This window comes from Dermacentor albipictus, chromosome 5, assembly GCF_038994185.2.
Source record: "Dermacentor albipictus isolate Rhodes 1998 colony chromosome 5, USDA_Dalb.pri_finalv2, whole genome shotgun sequence".
Classification (NCBI taxonomy): domain Eukaryota; kingdom Metazoa; phylum Arthropoda; class Arachnida; order Ixodida; family Ixodidae; genus Dermacentor; species Dermacentor albipictus.
In genome coordinates, this window is record NC_091825.1 from 46,286,688 (window position 1) to 46,305,248 (window position 18,561).

The following is an 18,561-nucleotide window of genomic DNA, read 5'->3' on the forward strand; positions in this document are numbered from 1 at the left end:
TCGACGAGTCCCGCCTGGCAGTATCTTTGATTCAAGCTGTCACACGCAAAGAACTGCGAATGCAGGCATCCTACTAATCTGTGCTGTAACTACCCCTACCGTCAGCAATTACTTTCGACCTCCCCGCCCAGAATCGACCTATCTTGTATACCGCTACCCAAACCAATGACGCTCACATGACGGCAAGCCAATATGCTTTAACTGCAATGGGATAAATCATATTTGCCGCCACTGTTGCTATGGTCGGCTTCCATCTCCTCGTCCCACGTACACTTACCGCCAGGAAGAGAGCCGGTCCTCGCACTTTCACGCCCGCAATAACCCGTCGCACTAGAATGTTGCTGCTCTGCTCACCCACCACGACCACCGCTCGCCGCCCGCACAGAACCGATGTTCTCGCTCAACGATGGCCCGCTGCTCGCCGTTACTGCATTGGCCAACCGACCCCAAAATCCTTGGTAGACCCTGGCCACCCGTCAAAATCATTTAGAGGTACAAGTGGACGGCGGGCCTTTTTCGGCGCTCATAGACCCGGGGTGCAAATATCGGTCATGTGTGCTCGCCTTTCTGGTCGTCCCCGCAAGGCCCTGACGCCCGCGGCATCGCCTGTCGTTCTTGTTGCCGACTGCGGTACACCATGCGTCGTTAGCAATTGTACTGCGCATGTGAGCTTCGCTAGCCACCAGACCTCAGTTCTATTTGCCGTTCTGCACCAGTGGCCGCACGAAGTCATCCTCAGCCATGACTTCCTGAGTACCCGTTCTGCCCTCATACACTGCTCTTCTGGCTTTCTACAGTTGGAACTCCCTTCTCTGCCCGATCTGACCACCGAGTCACCACTACGTTCATGTGTCGCCGAGCTTGTTCGCCTACCACGAAGTATGCCACACTGAACTCAGATCTAGCGGTTTTTGACGACGACTACGTGATCTCTCCTTCCCTACACGCTCTTTTGACAAGGCATGGAGCCCTCCTGCACGCTGTTGCGACTGCGTTTGCGAAGAGGGCATGTATCCCTATTCTTAATTTTGGGCACACACCGCAATTTCTTCCCGAAGATATCACGCTGGGCAGCATGGCGCCTTTGATACGTACGACCTCATAGCCTTTACTATTCATGTCCCGCAGACTTCTGGAAACCCTGATACGAGCGCTTCATGTGAAACCCGTTTTAACGCAATGATTTCCCCAGAAATTTCGGCTACTCACTCTGATGACCTACGTCGCTTGCTAGCCGCTTACGGCGACGTTTTCGAATTTGCTTCGCCCCATCTGAGCAAGACCAAAGTCGCAACTCATCGCACTGACACTGGGAATGCCAGTCCCATCCACAGGCGTCTTTACCGAGTGTCTGCGACTGAACGCCACTAAATCGAAACAGACGTCGAGAAAATGCTTACCAAGGGCATCATCGAACCATCTAGAGTCCTTGGGCGTCCACTGTGGGGCTTGTCAGAAAAAAGGGCACCACATCCTGGTTCTGCGTCGACTATCGAAATCTAAACAACAATACTAAAGAGGACGTGCACCCTTTGCCGCGAATTGACGACGCCCTCGATTCTTTGCGTGGCGCACAGTACTGTTATTCTATAGAACTCCGGTCCGGCTACTGGCAAATAGCCATTGACGAATAGGACCCGATGGGCACTACCAGTTCGAAGTTGTGCCATTTGGCTTGTGCAATACCACAGCAACATTGGAACGAATGATGGACTTCCTCCTTCGCGGTTTCAAGTGGTCCACTTCACTGAACTATCTCAATGACGTCGTCATTTTTTCCCCTACATTCTCCAGTCATCTACATAGATTCTCGGCTATTCTGCGTGTCCTTCGCAACGCAGGTCTTCAACTTAACTCTGCCAAATGCCGCTTCAACCGCCGAGAGATCACTGTACTTGGTCACCTTGTAGATGCTACAAGTACAAGGTCTGACCCTGCCAAAGTAAGCGCCGTTACCAACTTTGAGACGCCTAGTTGAACGAAGGACATCCTTTTCTTTCTTAGTCCCTGTTCTTATTTTCTATGGTTTCTGAAAGAGTTTGCAGAAGTAGCACCATCCATAACCTGCCTTCCTAAGAAAGACGTAACTTTTTCCTGGCGTCTTGAACGAGTGGCCGCCTTCTCAGAGCTGATCGGGCCTCACCACCAGCGTTGGCTCAAGTCGACGAATTTACGGCTACAAAAATACGTACCGACGCGAGTGGCCTCGGCATCGGCGCAGTTCTAGCGCAATGCCAGCATAGTCAAGACTGCGTTATTGCTTATGCCAGTCGTCTTCTTTCCTCTACTGAACGAAACTGTTCGATCACACAGAGTGGGTATCTCACTCTTGTTTGGACCATCGTCGAAATTCGCCCTTACCACTACGGCCAACCCTTCACCGTCATTACTAGCCACCATGCTCTCTGCTGGTGCTGTCCTCTCTCAATGATCCCATTGGTCGCCTTGGTCGCTGGCCACTGCGACATCAAGAATATTCATACACCATCGTTAACAAATCTGGCCGCTTGCACCGACCTGTCGCTTGTCATCCCGGTTCACCTCCGTTACACTGTCCTGGCACAGCTGGATGACGCACCAACGGCGGGCCATCTCGGCGTGTCACGTACATACGACCGTGCACGTCGCCATTTTTGTTGGCCTTGGATGTCCCGCTCAGTGCGCCGTTACGTGGGCTCGTGCGACCTTTGCCAGCACGGGAAAATGTCGGCACTGCCATCTGCAGGCCAGCTTCAGCCTATGGACGTTCCGTACGAGCCATTTCACAGCGTCGGCCTCGATTTACTTGGTCCGTTTTCTTTATCTGCCACCGGCAACAAGTGGGTCACCGTTGCGACTGATTATGCGAGGCGATTTGCTATTACGCGTTCACTTCCCACTAGCTGTGCCACCGACGTTGCAGATTTCTTGCTGCATAACGTCATACTCCTACATAGGCTCCTCGACAACTGCTAACTGACCGGGACACACAGTTCCTTTCAGTGGTGTTGGATGACATTATCAAATTCTGCGCAACGCAACATAAATTGACTATGGCCTACCATCCACAGACGAATGGCTTAACAGAACGCCTGAACTGAACACTACCGACATGTTCGCCTTAAATGTGTCTGACGACCACCAGGAATGGGATGCTGCATCACCCTTTGTGACATATGCGTACAACAATTCCAAGCATGAGACCGCTGGTCATTCGCCGTTTTTTCTCTTATACGGTCGCAATCGTACATTACCCATGGACACCCTCGCGCCTTCTTCTAGGTGCCAACCCACTGAATATGCTCGAGAGACTATAGGCCTGGCCAACCATGGACGTCATGTTGTTCGCAGTCAATTTTCTGAGTCCCAAATCCACCAGCAGTCTCGCTACAACAGCCACCACAGGACCACCAGCTTTGTCCATGAATCACTCGTGCTCCTGTGGTCATCAGCATGACCTTTGCACTATCCTAAATGCTGCTTTTCCAGTACAGCGGTCCATATCGCGCGTGCCGCCAAGCGACTGATGTCACTTATGAAATCGCTCCACTGATACCTTCGTCACCATCGGCTCTATCCCGCACGGACATTGTCCACGTTGTCGGTATCAAGCCCTATCATGCCCCGGACACTCCTTGCTACCTTGTGTGCTTGTTCTTTCATGTAGCTTTGTTCACCTGCACCGAGTCGGTGCTTTCGGCGCAGGAGGGTAGTGTCATGAGCCAATTGTCCTGCGGAGGTAGATAAAGATGCTCAAGTATAGAGTGGACAAGAGGGAGGACGAAGTGAGGTCTATCGTCGTGCATCTTTGTTGTTGCCGCCCCATTTTTAGTCTCCTTGTACATAGTGCAAGTAAACGCCATTTCCTGTGGATCGCCTCGTAACAATATTATTCTGAACTGAATTCGTTCTTTAATATCTTTTGCTGCGTACGAATGAAATTCCTACGTCGAAAAACACTTAAACCGGCCTTGCCGCCAGCGTCTATCTACCTTTGCGGGCCCTGCATGCTTCACTTTTAAGTAAGTGTTGCGGCTGCTTTCTTCCGCTCCAACTCACGAATACTCAAATGTTCCTAAGGCCTTAGTTTTGTACGTTTCGAAGAGAGTCAATAAGAAAATTTCAGATTGCGAAAGCTGCAGCGGGAAGGACAGTTCGCCGATGTATGCACCGGAATTGCATCGTCGGTATACCGTATTATCATATAGCGTATCGTCGATGTTATGTATCATGACGATGCAATGATCATTAAACTACGGCTTATAAGAAACTTGGCACATTTCCTGGCGTTTTTACCTTGACACATTTTTCATACACATTCTTTAGAATACATATCAAGACATTTTATGCTCTGTCAGAGTTAGCGCACACAAGCACACGTCAAATCTTTGTTTTCAATTTGATTACTGAACATGACTATAGTGTTGTACATTTGATTCCATGGACAACAAATATTTCGGAGTGACTAGCTCCCTTAGAAGCGCCGCAGGGACATAAGCCAACATATTCATAGGCAAACGAAAATCTATCTGACCTGATATGTGGTCTATGTCTGTGCTGTTTGTTATAAACAAGTAAGGCAGGCTTTCAAATTTGTGGTTAATCCGTGTAGGTATTGCTATGACATATCTACAATGAAATGACTAGAGAACGAGTTGCAACTCACACGCACATCTGGTATTTGGCAAAAGATTTAGCTCGAATCACTAGCTACACGATATAAGTCATTAAAACACGCGAAACGGCGCAGTATGTAGAAGAAAAAAAAAGGCAAATGTTTGCATTTTGATCTAGTGTGTGGGACATCATGACGATACCATAATATTTGCAATGCACACTTAAAACTTCATAGTCTGATGTTATAAGTGAAAACTGCAAGGATCCTGCTGGATCATACATTCGTGACTATAACTGCAACACGCGCCCAACGCGACGTAGAGATGTATTTGAAGAGAAAGTTTGGTAACCGAGAATACCAAGTACGTCATCATCATATTTGTATCAGGTTTCTGATATCATTATCACGTGAAAGTTAAAAGGAAACCAATTAAAAGAACAGTCAGCACATCATACTGACAGGTGTACTTGTTTATCGTCCTGTAATGAGCGATTTTCACCGGCTAAAAATATTAAACTTCATCGCTCGGTGAAGCACGCGCCTGCATGTATGTATCGGAAGTCTCGCGAAAGGTACCGACAATCCTATCCGTTGTCTGTTGTCAGCGACCCTAGTGTAATCTGACTGCATGCGCTACGCCATTTGTGCAGCACTTTCTCGAGGGCACGCGGCTACGAGCGGTTACGCTCGAGCCTCCGTCCAGTTATGTGCAAAAGCAGACGCGCTCGACCCGCAGATCAAATTTTCGTCGATTGCTCGCCTCTGTCGTGGCGCTTTCAGTGTCAATTGTTTTTGTGCGCACATGCTCACCCACTAAAGAGTTAGTGTCCTGATTCACAGTTTTACCACTGTGTTTTTCACCGTCACTACAACGTGACAATATTCTTGCCTCGTAGACTGAGCATTGCAATGTAAAAATCACCGCCCATGCACTCCGCACAGATGATTAACCAGCGAAACTGAAACGTACGGCCCTGATGTTTATCATTGGGTTAACCCCGACAATAGCAGTGCTATTGGAGGAATTAGAGGGCTGTAAATGGGATATAATAGGGCTCAGTGGAGCTAGGAGGACAAAAGAAGAATATACAGTCCTAAAAAGCAGGCACGTTCTGTGCTACCGGGGCTTAGCGGAGAGAGGAGAACTAGGAGTCGGATTCCTGATTAATAAGGATATGGCTGGTAAGATACACGGACTCTATAGCATTAACGAGAGGGCATCAGGTCTTGCTGTGAAACTTTATAAGAGGTACAAATGGAAGGTCGTACAGCTCTACGCCCCTACATCCAGCCATGATGACCATGAAGTCGAAAGCTTCTATGCAGACGTGGGATCGGCGATGGGTAAAATCAAAACAAAATACCAATTACTGATGGGCGACCTCAATGTCAGGGTAGTCAAGAAGCTGGCTGGAGACAATTCAGTGGGGGAATATGGCATAGGCTCTAGTAATAGCAGGAGAGAGTTATTACTAAAGTTTCCAGAACAGAATAATGTGCGGATAATGAAAACCTCCTTCCGCAAGCAGGATAGCCGAAAGTGAACGTGGAGGAGCCCGAATGGCGAGACTAGATATGAAATAGACTTTATACTCTGCGCTTACCCTGACATCATACAAGATATGGACGTGCTCGGCAAGGTACGCTGCAGTGACCACAGGATTGTAGGAACTCGAATTAGACTAGACTTATGGCTAGACTTAATTAGCCTAGAATCAATGAGTTAGCGGTGAAAGGGAAAAAAGAGGTATTCCGGATCAAGCTACAGAACAGGTATTCGGCTTTAACTCAGGAAGAGGACCTCAAAGTTGAAACAATGAACGACAATCTTATGGGCATCATTAAGGAGTGTGCAATAGAAGTCGGTGCTAACTCCGTTAGACAGGGTACTAGGACGCTATCGCAGGAGACGAAAAATCTGATCAAGAAACACCAATGTATGAAAGCATCTAATGCTACAGCTATAATGGAACTGTCAGAACTTTCCAAATTGAAATTAAAAATTAAATCATGGGGTTTAACGTGCCAAGACTACTTTCTGATTATGAGGCACGCCGTAGTGGAGGACTCCGGCAATTTCAACCACCAAGGTTTTTTAACGTGCACCTAAATCTAAGTACACGGGTGTTTTCGCATTTCGCCCCCATCGAAATGCGGCCACCGCGCACGGGATTCAATACCGCTACCTCATGCTCCGCAGCCCAACACCATGGCCACTGAGCAACTTCGGCGGGTAAACTTTCCAAGTTAATCAACAAGCGTAAGACAGCTTACATAAGGAAGTATAATACGGAATAGAATTTACCATGCTCTCAGTAACGGAGGAAGCCTAAAAGCAGTGAAGAAGAAACTAGGAATAGGCAAGGTTCAGATGTCTGCGTTAAGAGACAAAGCTGACAATATTATTGCTAATATGGATGAGGTAGTTCAAGTGGCTGAGGAGTTCTATAGAGATTTATACAGTACCAGTGGCACCCACGACGATATTGGAAGAGAGGGTAGTCTAGAGGAACTTGAAATCCCACAAATAACACCGCAAGAAGTAAAGAAAGCCTTGGGAGCTATGCAAAGGGGGAAGGCTGCTGGGGAGGATCAGGTAACAGCAGATTTGTTGAAGGATGGTGGGCAGACTGTTCTAGAAAAACTGGCCACCCTGTATACGCAATGCCTCATGACCTCGTGGGTACCTGAATCTTGGCAGAACGCTAACATAAACTTAATCGATAAGAAAGGGGACGCCAAAGACTTTAAAAATTAAAGACCGATCAGCTTACTGTCCATTGCCTACAAAGTATATACTAAGGTAATCGCAAATATAATCAGCAGCACCTTAGACTTCTGTCCAACAAAGGACAAGGCAGGATTCCGTAAGGGCTACTCAACGATAGATCATATTCACACTATCAATCAGGTGATAGAGAAATGTGTGGAATATAACCAACCCTTGTTACAGCTTTAATTGATTACAAGAAAGCGTTTGATTAAGTCGAAACCTCAGCAGTCACATACGAATTACGGAATCAGGGTGTGGACAAGCAGTATGTAAAAATACCGAAAGATGTCTGTAGCAGCTCCACAGCCACCGTATTCCTCCATAAAGAAAGAAACAAAATCCCAATGAAGGAAGGTGCCTGGCAGGGAGATACTATCTCTTCAATGCTATTCACAGCGTGTTTACAGGAGGTATTCAGAGACCTGGATTGGGAAGAAATGGAGATAAGAGTTTATGGAGAATACCTTAGTAACTTGCGATAAGCGGATGTTATTGCTTTGCTTAGTAACTCAGGGGACCAATTGCAATGCACGCTCACTGACCTGGAGAGGCACAACAGAAAGGTGGGTCTAAAAATTAATCTGCAGAAAACTAAAGTAATGTTAACAGTCTCGGAAGAGAACAGCAGTTTACGATAGGTAGCGAAGCACTGGAATTAGTAAGGGAATACATCTACTTAGGGTAGGCAGTGACCGCAGATACGGATCATGATACTGAAATAATTAGAAGAATAAGAATGGGCTGGGGTGCGTTTGGCAGGCATTCTCAGATCATGAACAGCAGGTTGCCATTATCCCTCAAGAGAAAAGTGCATAACAAGTATGTCTTACCATAACTCACGTACGGGGCAGAAACCTGTAGGCTTAAGAAAAGTATTCGACTTAATTTGAGGACGACGCAACGAGCTCCGGAAAGAATAATGATGGGTGCAACGATAACGGAAAAGAGCAGATTGGGTGAGGGAACAAACACGAGTTCGTGACATGTTAGTTGAAATCAGGAAAAAGAAATGGCCATGGGCAGCACATGTTGTGAGGAGGGAAGATAATCGATGGTCATTAAGGGTCAAGGACTGGACTGCAAGGGAAGGGAAGCTTAGCAGGGGGAGGCAGAAAGTTAGGTGGGTGGATTAGAATAAAAAGTTTGCAGGGACAAGATGGCCACAATTAGTACATGACCGGGGTAGTTGGAGAAGTATGGGAGAGGCCATTGCCCTGCGGTGGGCGTAAGCAGGCTGATGATGACGAATCCCGACGGTTCATGAAACGACGGCTTAGTAGGCTGCCGGATCGCAGGTACGCAGTTGCTGCTTGCGCTCGACTGCACGAACCTGTTCTTGTGCCCGGGCTGCAGCATCGGCACATCATAGACGAGCTCTTTCACAGTTACGTTCGCGCCTTTGCTGATTGAATGCTGCCCGCTCCTCTGGAGTAGGTATGACGCCTGGCCTGGCCCATTCGGAGCTAGAGATAACTGCTGCGCGCGCGCTCTGCTTCGACGGAGACAACGACGTCACTTCTGGCGCGGCGAGTCGCGCGGCCCTCTTTGTCTTTTTCTTCATGCATGCACATGGGGTTTCACCGGAGGAGTATGCGGCACTCGGCTTCGACGGAGAGCAACGACGTCAGTACTGGCGCGGCCAGTCGCGCACCCCTCCTTCTCACTTTTTCCAAGCATGCGCATGGGGTTTAACGCAGTATTAGGCGCTCGGCTTCGATGAAGAACAACGACGTCACTACTGGCGCGGCCAGTCGCGCGCCCCTCTTTCTCTCTTTTTTTCTCATGCATGCGCATGGCGTTATGCCGGAGGAATATTCGGCGCTCGGCTTCGACGGAGAGCAACGACGTTACTACTGGCGTGCCCAGTCGCGCACCCCTCTTTCTTTCTTTTTCTCTCATGCATGCGCATGGGGTTGCACCGGAGTATAAGGCGCTCGGCTTCGACGGAGAGCAACGACATCACTACTGGCGCGGCCAGTCGCGCGCCCCTCTTTCTCTCTTTTATGCGAAGCATATTAACGTAGGTTTCGGGCCTTCGCGCGACGCCCGGTGGTGGCCACCATTGACCCTGAAGTGAGGTCACATGACATGACGTCACGCGATGACGTCACACAGGCTGCAGATGGGGCCTCATATCGCGCCGTCGGTCGCCTCCCGGCGGTGGCCACCATTGACCTTCAAGTGACCTTCAAGTAGGTCACGTGACATGACGTCACGTGATGACGTCACACCGGCTGCAGATGGGGCCTCATATCGCGCCGTCGGACGTCGCCCGGCAGAGGCCTCCACGCTTCGGTTCGCGCCGTCGCGCGCGACGCGGCGGCGGCGCCACCATCGCTGCATCACGTGATATGTGACGTCGCGCCAGGGATGAAGCGGCGCGCGCCCGCCGTCGCGTCAGTCTCTGTGCCCGCAACCACGCCAGTGTCTTTGCGCCGGGCGTGTATGCGTTCAAGATGCCTCCAAATGCTAAGAATACGCTAAGGTTAAGCCCAGTGGATGCTTCGCATCCACTGGGCTTAACCTTGATAAGCTTCCAACTTTTTTTCTTATGCATGCGCATGGGGTTGTGCCGGAGGAGTATTCGGCGCTCGACTTCGACGGCGAGCAACGACGTCACTACTGGCGCGGCCAGTCGCGCGCCCCTCTTTGTCTCTTTTATGCGGAGCATATAAACGTAGGTTTCAGGTCTTCGCGCGACGCCCGGCGGTGGCCACCATTGACCCTGAAATGTGGTCACGTGACATGATGTCACGTGATGACGTCACACAGGCTGCAGATGGGGCCTCATATCGCGCCGTCGGTCGCCTCCCGGCGGTGGCCACCATTGACCTTCAAGTGATCTTCAAGTAGGTCACGTGACATGACGTCACGTGATGACGTCACACCGGCTGCAGATGGGGCCTCATATCGCGCCGTCGGACGTCGCCCGGCAGAGGCCTCCACGCTTCGGTACGCGCCGTCGCGCGCGACGCGGCGGCGGCGCCACCATCGCTGCATCACGTGATATGTGACGTCGCGCCAGGGATGAAGCGGCGCGCGCCCGCCGTCGCGTCAGTCTCTGTGCCCGCAACCGCGCCAGCGTCATTGCGCCGGGCGTGTATGCGGTCAAGATGCCTCCAAACGCTAAGGATACGCTAAGGTTAAGCCCAGTGGATGCTTCGCACCCACTGGGCTTAACCTTGAGAAGCCTCCAATTTTTTTTCTTATGCATACGCATGGGTTTGTGCCGCAGGAGTATTCGGCGCTCGACTTCGACGGAGAGCAATGACGTCACTACTGGCGCGGCCAGTCGCGCGCCCCTGTTTCTCTCTTTTTTTCTCATGCATGCGCATGGGGTTGTGCCGGAGGAGTATTCGGCGCTCGGCTTCGACGGAGAGCAATGACGTCACTACTGGCACGGCCAGTCGCGCGCCCCTCGTTCTCGCTTTTTTTCTCATGCATGCGCATGGGTTTGTGCCGCAGGAGTGTTCGGCGCTCGACTTCGACGGAGATCAACGACGTCACTTCTGGCGCGGCCAGTCGCGCAGCCCTCTTTCTCTCTTTTTTCTAGTGCATGCGCATGGGTTTGTGCCGCAGGAGTTTTCGGCGCTCGACTTCGACGGAGAGCAACGACGTCACTTCTGGCGCGGCGAGTCGCGCGGCCCTCTTTCTCTCTTTTTTCTAGTGCATGCGCATGGGTTTGTGCCGCAGGAGATTTCGGCGCTCGACTTCGACGGAGAGCAACGACGTCACTTCTGGCGCGGCCAGTCGCGCAGCCCTCTTTCTCTCTTTTTTCTAGTGCATGCGCATGGGTTTGTGCCGCAGGAGTTTTCGGCGCTCGACTTCGACGGAGAGCAACGACGTCACTTCTGGCCCGGCCAGTCGCGCAGCCCTCTTTCTCTCTTTTTTCTAGTGCATGCGCATGGGTTTGTGCCGCAGGAGTTTTCGGCGCTCGACTTCGACGGAGATCAACGACATCACTTCTGGCGCGGCCAGTCGCGCAGCCCTCTTTCTCTCTTTTTCTAGTGCATGCGCATGGGTTTGTGCCGCAGGAGTTTTCGGCGCTCGACTTCGACGGAGAGCAACGACGTCACTTCTGGCGCGGCGAGTCGCGCGGCCCTCTTTCTCTCTTTTTTCTAGTGCATGCGCATGGGTTTGTGCCGCAGGAGTTTTCGGCGCTCGACTTCGACGGAGATCAACGACGTCACTTCTGGCGCGGCCAGTCGCGCAGCCCTCTTTCTCTCTTTTTCTAGTGCATGCGCATGGGTTTGTGCCGCAGGAGTGTTCGGCGCTCGACTTCGACGGAGATCAACGACGTCACTTCTGGCGCGGCCAGTCGCGCAGCCCTCTTTCTCTCTTTTTTCTAGTGCATGCGCATGGGTTTGTGCCGCAGGAGTGTTCGGCGCTCGACTTCGACGGAGATCAACGACGTCACTTCTGGCGCGGCCAGTCGCGCAGCCCTCTTTCTCTCTTTTTTCTAGTGCATGCGCATGGGTTTGTGCCGCAGGAGTTTTCGGCGCTCGACTTCGACGGAGAGCAACGACGTCACTTCTGGCGTGGCCAGTCGCGCAGCCCTCTTTCTCTCTTTTTTCTAGTGCATGCGCATGGGTTTGTGCCGCAGGAGTTTTCGGCGCTCGACTTCGACGGAGAGCAACGACGTCACTTCTGGCGCGGCCAGTCGCGCAGCCCTCTTTTTCTCTTTTTTCTAGTGCATGCGCATGGGTTTGTGCCGCAGGAGTGTTCGGCGCTCGACTTCGACGGAGATCAACGACGTCACTTCTGGCGTGGCCAGTCGCGCAGCCCTCTTTTTCTCTTTTTTCTAGTGCATGCGCATGGGTTTGTGCCGCAGGAGTTTTCGGCGCTCGACTTCGACGGAGAGCAACGACGTCACTTCTGGCGCGGCCAGTCGCGCAGCCCTCTTTTTCTCTTTTTTCTAGTGCATGCGCATGGGTTTGTGCCGCAGGAGTGTTCGGCGCTCGACTTCGACGGAGAGCAACGACGTCACTTCTGGCGTGGCCAGTCGCGCAGCCCTCTTTTTCTCTTTTTTCTAGTGCATGCGCATGGGTTTGTGCCGCAGGAGTTTTCGGCGCTCGACTTCGACGGAGAGCAACGACGTCACTTCTGGCGTGGCCAGTCGCGCAGCCCTCTTTCTCTCTTTTTTCTAGTGCATGCGCATGGGTTTGTGCCGCAGGAGTTTTCGGCGCTCGACTTCGACGGAGATCAACGACGTCACTTCTGGCGCGGCCAGTCGCGCAGCCCTCTTTCTCTCTTTTTTCTAGTGCATGCGCATGGGTTTGTGCCGCAGGAGTTTTCGGCGCTCGACTTCGACGGAGATCAACGACGTCACTTCTGGCGCGGCCAGTCGCGCAGCCCTCTTTCTCTCTTTTTTCTAGTGCATGCGCATGGGTTTGTGCCGCAGGAGTGTTCGGCGCTCGACTTCGACGGAGATCAACGACGTCACTTCTGGCGCGGCCAGTCGCGCGGCCCTCTTTCTCTCTTTTTTCTAGTGCATGCGCATGGGTTTGTGCCGCAGGAGTCTTCGGCGCTCGACTTCGACGGAGATCAACGACGTCACTTCTGGCGCGGCCAGTCGCGCAGCCCTCTTTCTCTCTTTTTTCTAGTGCATGCGCATGGGTTTGTGCCGCAGGAGTTTTCGGCGCTCGACTTCGACGGAGAGCAACGACGTCACTTCTGGCGTGGCCAGTCGCGCAGCCCTCTTTCTCTCTTTTTCTAGTGCATGCGCATGGGTTTGTGCCGCAGGAGTTTTCGGCGCTCGACTTCGACGGAGATCAACGACGTCACTTCTGGCGCGGCCAGTCGCGCAGCCCTCTTTCTCTCTTTTTTCTAGTGCATGCGCATGGGTTTGTGCCGCAGGAGTTTTCGGCGCTCGACTTCGACGGAGAGCAACGACGTCACTTCTGGCGCGGCGAGTCGCGCGGCCCTCTTTGTCTTTTTCTTCATGCGTGCACATGGGGTTGCACCGGAGGAGTATGCGGCACTCGGCTTCGACGGAGAGCAACGACGTCAGTACTGGCGCGGCCAGTCGCGCACCCCTCCTTCTCTCTTTTTCCATGCATGCGCATGGGGTTGCACGCAGTATTAGGCGCTCCGCTTCGATGAAGAGCAACGACGTCACTACTGGTGCGGCCAGTCGTGCGCCCCTCTTTCTCTCCTTTATTTCTCATGCATGTGCATGGGGTTGCACCGGAGTATTCGGCGTTAGGCTTCGACAGAGAACGACGTCAGTACTGGCGCGGCCAGTCTTGCGCCCCTCTCTCTCTTTTTTCAAGCATGCGCATGGGGTTGCACCGGAGTATTCGGCGCTCGGCTTCGACGGAGAGCAACGACGTCACTACTGGTGCGGCCAGTCGTGCGCCCCTCTTTCTCTCCTTTATTTCTCATGCATGCGCATGGGGTTGCACCGGAGTATTCGGCGTTAGGCTTCGACAGAGAACGACGTCAGTACTGGCGCGGCCAGTCTTGCGCCCCTCTCTCTCTTTTTTCAAGCATGCGCATGGGGATGCACCGGAGTATAAGGCGCTCGGCTTCGACGGAGAGCAACGACGTCACTACTGGCGCGGCCAGTCGCGCGCCCCTCTTTCTCTCTTTTTTTTCTCATGCATGCGCATGGGGTTGTGCCGGAGGAGTATTCGGCGTACAGGGGACAGAGCGATGGACGGATGCACGAATCGGCTAGCCATATAAGCTTCGCTGTAAATTATGAGATAGTCTCCGTGGCCTGTTATTTCAGTTCTGTCTGGCATAGTAAGGACAAGGGAAAAACAACGAGAGCGAGGCGCTGGCAAGGGCACGATTAGTAAGCCGACGTTTGGTCGATAATTTTTTTCCAAGTCCGATTCACATCGGGATGATGGAATGTTCCCGTCTGACGAGCGAGAACTTTGCCACATTTCACCCAAGTGAAGCGCTATACTACTGTTCTCCTTCTTTGTTATAGTCATTCCGAGAGCTTTTTCGGTCTCGGAAGCAGGTGCTCATTAACAAAAGCAGGCTACTTTTTGATATAACCAATGTCAGACTTAGTAAACCCTTTGATGATGAAATTGTATCCATTTCAAGGATATCATCTGGCTTAGCGTGGCTGTTACAAACGACTACAACGCTTGGGAGAGATTCAGCACTCCGCTCAGGAAGCCACTGGAAAACATATATTTCGTATTTGTTTATGGACTCACCAATTGCACCTGCCCGCTGTGGTTGCTTAGTGGCTTTGGCGTAGAACTGCTAAGCCCGAGGTCTCGGGATTAGAACTCGGCCGTGCCGGCCACATTTCGATGGGAGCGAAATACAGAAACGCTCGTGTACCGTGCATTGGGTGTACTTTAAAGAACCTCAGGGGGTCTAAATGAATCCGGAGTCCCCCACTACTGTGTGCCTCATAGTCACATCGTTGGTTTGGCATGTAATACCCAAGAATGCAAAAAAAAATGCACCACCCACCCTACCACGTGTCCCTTCAAGGCTTTTGTTTTTCTTCTGCATAATTTCCTTGTGGTCAATGTTCTGACTTCTAGAGTACTTGAACTGTAACAGTCAGTGCATTTTCATCAACATTTTCATGAACGGCTCAAGTTCCTGCAGAAGCATTTCCTGTGTTGCTCTGAGTTTGGCGCTTTCCTTCGTGACTTCATTGCAGTCATTTTTCACAAATTCAAACATTTTCTTCATGAGGTCCATGCTGTTTTTCATTGAATTGCTATACGGAGATCGCACTTCAAAACAACCATTTCACCACTCATCATCAGAGCTGGTTTGGGAACACTTAGCAGCAGGTAAAATTGGCAGCAGAGGCAGCAGGATACGATTGAAACAGTGGACTAGGAATCCGGAAAGTTCAAACCTGAACAGAGAAGATGAATCTTTTAGCATCTGTCTTGCACGCGGCCCTGGCTGCCAAACGACCGCCGCAGAGGCCTGACGTTCTTTTATGTTTTTTTTTAGTTGATCGAGGTCGTGGTAAGATGAATTTGCTTAAATTATATGATAAGACTACGCCTGTTCCCTATTGTAATTTGGTTTGAAGGACAAAATGAACTAGAACTACGGGGCATGTGAGGCTGAATGTTCACCACCGCGCCTTTTGCGCGAGAACCAAGCACAGAACAAGAAGCTTACGCTCAATCCCAGTAGCCAAAAAAGTCAGTGCCCACATGCAACAACATTTTTAGCTTTTCCGTGTTCCTGTGTTCAGACGTTAGTACTTTATTCGCAGGAAAGGTGACACCTGCATCAGTGACACCGACATTTTGCTTAGAAGAATTAAATTCGATGCGATGCATAATTCTCTTTTGTTGCATTTGGTGGATTCTTGTCTCCACTGTGCGCATGAATGACAACCTCGAAGAATTTAATTTGACGCGCTGGTTCCGATCGACAATAGTTGTCAGTGAGAACCTGTCCTGTGTCCTTTCTCATTCATCCCAAATTTTCAGGAAAGTTCCCCTTCCGCGATGGCTTAGCCGCTGTGGGGCTGCGCTATAAGCACGAGGTCATGTACCCCTTTTCTGTATCCCATTATTTGAGGTGTTTGGTAAAGTATTTGTTCGTACCAACAAGCCCGGCTAGCCACTATTCTGAAGTTCATCAAATCCCGGCGGCAGCGGCCCCACTTTGATGGGGCAAGAAACATCCGTGTCCTGAGCATTTGGAGCACGTTAAAGACCCCCGTTGGTCAAAATTAATCCGGAATGCCCCACTACGGTGTGCTTCATGGTCGGCACGTAAAACGTGAGAATGTAATTGAAAATTTGAGGAAGTGCTGCGAAAACTGAGGGTACGTCGAAATTACCCGTCTTTATTTGTGTCCACCGCGACCCGCATTGCCCCCCCCCCCCTCTTTCTTTTTTGGCCTGCCAAAACCTTTTCTTTGATAGTAGTGGCCGTTCCGCTTATTGCGGAAGCATAGTTTAGTACTACAAGTTAACTGCACCTCCATTTTTAGCGACCTTTTAAAGGGCATTGAAGGGAAAAATCATCTGACCCATCCTCCTTACATTAGGTAATTACTCATTCAGAGTCCTCAAAAGAGCCCTCTTACCGTGAGAAGACGCTTGCCAAGCGAGAACTGACGGGAGAACGGCAAGAGGTGGCGACACCGCCATGAAATATTCGCACGAGCCCACCGTGATGTCTGTGAGTTTGACTGTAACTTTTCTGGCCTAGTTCGCTTATTGGTTATCGTAAGGGATGGACTACACTGTATTCCAAAGCCTAGAAAGACTGAATTCAGCAAGTGTCAAGAACTTTTTTTTATTGAGACACAGAGCTCCAAATGCGAAATGGAAAAGAACACTGAAATCAGTGACGTCACACTGAACAACTGGTGCTGCTATTCGGGCGCAAAATTCAGGAAAACGAAAGATTTGCGTTCGCTTCTTCTAATAATAAACCTATTCTTGTGAGATAACAAAGCATAGTTCGGAAGGAATCCTTTGTCGCACTAGATTGATTCACTCTTTCTTCTTGTGTCAGTTTAGAGGGAGGGGTGCTTACCGCGACTTCGGACACCTTACACGTGTACGAAGTTCCAAGCATAACTTCTATCGCTGTTATCAAACGCTGTGACCGCGTCGGCGTAAAAGAGAGCGTGCTCCGGTTTAACCTGCGGATGGCGACGCCGGTAGGGCGCGCTAGCTGCCTGGGCGGCGCGGCGGCGGCGGCGTCGCGTAGCCGGCTTAGCTCGCTCGGGACACGAACGAACCGGCATTCGTTGGAGCGCCGCTGTCAGGGCGCTCGGGAGAGAGGTGGACGCCGTCGTGTTGCGTGTGCCGAGAAGTGGTTGCCGCTTCCAAGGCGGATTCGCGCCCGTCCCAGCTGGAAGCGTTCGACACCGGGCGTCCATCGGATCGCGCGTCGAACTCTCGCCGCACAGGTGAGCGCCTCGGCGGTGCGCTTTCGCGCGCTGATGTTAAGCGTCATCGGCGTGAACTGCTTCCCGCTCTACTTTGCAAGGCTCTGAAGCGATGTACTGCGGGTGGTAGCATAGCCATCGTACAGTGCCGTGAAACGAGTGAAGTAAGCTAAATGAAGGTAAGGAGTGACTACTGGCACAGCGAAACGGGCAAGAAAAAAGTAACATCAGCAACAAGGCCGACAATGAAAACTGAATACATTATTATTATTGTTATTATTATTCACTTTCCCTGGTGGCAAACTGCAAACACACTCGTGCGCTTAGATTTAGGTGACTTTATTAAAGCCTACGTGGTCAAAATTAATCCCAAGGCCGCTCCATTACAACGTCCCTCCTAACCAACTCTTCATTTGCGGGAAGCTAAATTACATAATAAAATTTAATAATGATATTATTCCATAATTGCGTAAAAGAAATATACAGTGTGACCTGTCACAACAAAAGCTAGAGCCACTGCATGCCTTTATTGGTTGTCACGAGAAGTCCAGTGCACTTGTCCAGTGTAAGTTAATATACTCGCGAGAGAAGTTTCATATAATCTAAAAAATGGCAAACACTTCGTCGAAGTTATAATTCCGCATAGTCTTTTTTTAACGTTATCTCTCTTGAAAAATAGTTGAAGAAGTGTGTCATGACGAAGTGCTTCACCGTCAATAAAAGAAATGGGCCGTTCTCTTGATGTGATGTTTTCTGCTCTGCTGGAATTCGTGTTCTGCTCGACCCTGCCTCAACTACCGCGCACAACGTCCCACAAGCATAATTCCTATCTGGGGTGTGACATTTTTCCGTAAGGGACGTTGAATTTCCGTTCGCGCATTTGGACCCTTCTTTTGGCCGGCTTCCAACGCACTGACAGTTTCAGAGATCTCAACTCCACTCACAAATGGCGCCCAGCATAAAACGGCTAGAAGAAAAGTTACAATAACTTTCATGTTTAAGTTACGCTCTAAGTACCCGAAATAATAGTCGTTAGACATGCAAGTTCAGTTTATTCTTCGCAGAGGAGCGTTTAACACGATGTTATTTGGTGGCCATTGGTTGTTCGAACGAGTCTTTTGGGGCGTTCATTACCTCCAGTCATTCGGGAGGTTGGTTCATTGCCTCCAATCTAAGTAGTAATGAGCAGCTCACAGAGGCCCCTTCTATAACTAGAGATGAAGTTAGAAGGGCACTGCAAGACATGAAACGGGGAAAAGCGGCAGGAGAAGATGGAATAACAGTCGAGTTAAACCAGGGATGGAGGAGACAATGCTTGAAAAACTGGCGGCTCTTTAT

General features: G+C 50.6%; 1 protein-coding gene across 1 annotated transcript in view; it reads left to right on the forward strand.

Annotated features, from left to right (window-relative positions):
- Window positions 1-17,108: 17,108 nt before the first annotated feature.
- The window catches only part of Notum (palmitoleoyl-protein carboxylesterase notum), an 85,040-nt gene continuing 83,587 nt past the window's right edge, over window positions 17,109-18,561 (forward strand). The window contains exon 1 of the mRNA XM_070538361.1: window positions 17,109-17,244. The gene's annotated coding sequence lies outside the window, so the exon portion shown is untranslated. The remainder of the gene's footprint in view (window positions 17,245-18,561) is intronic.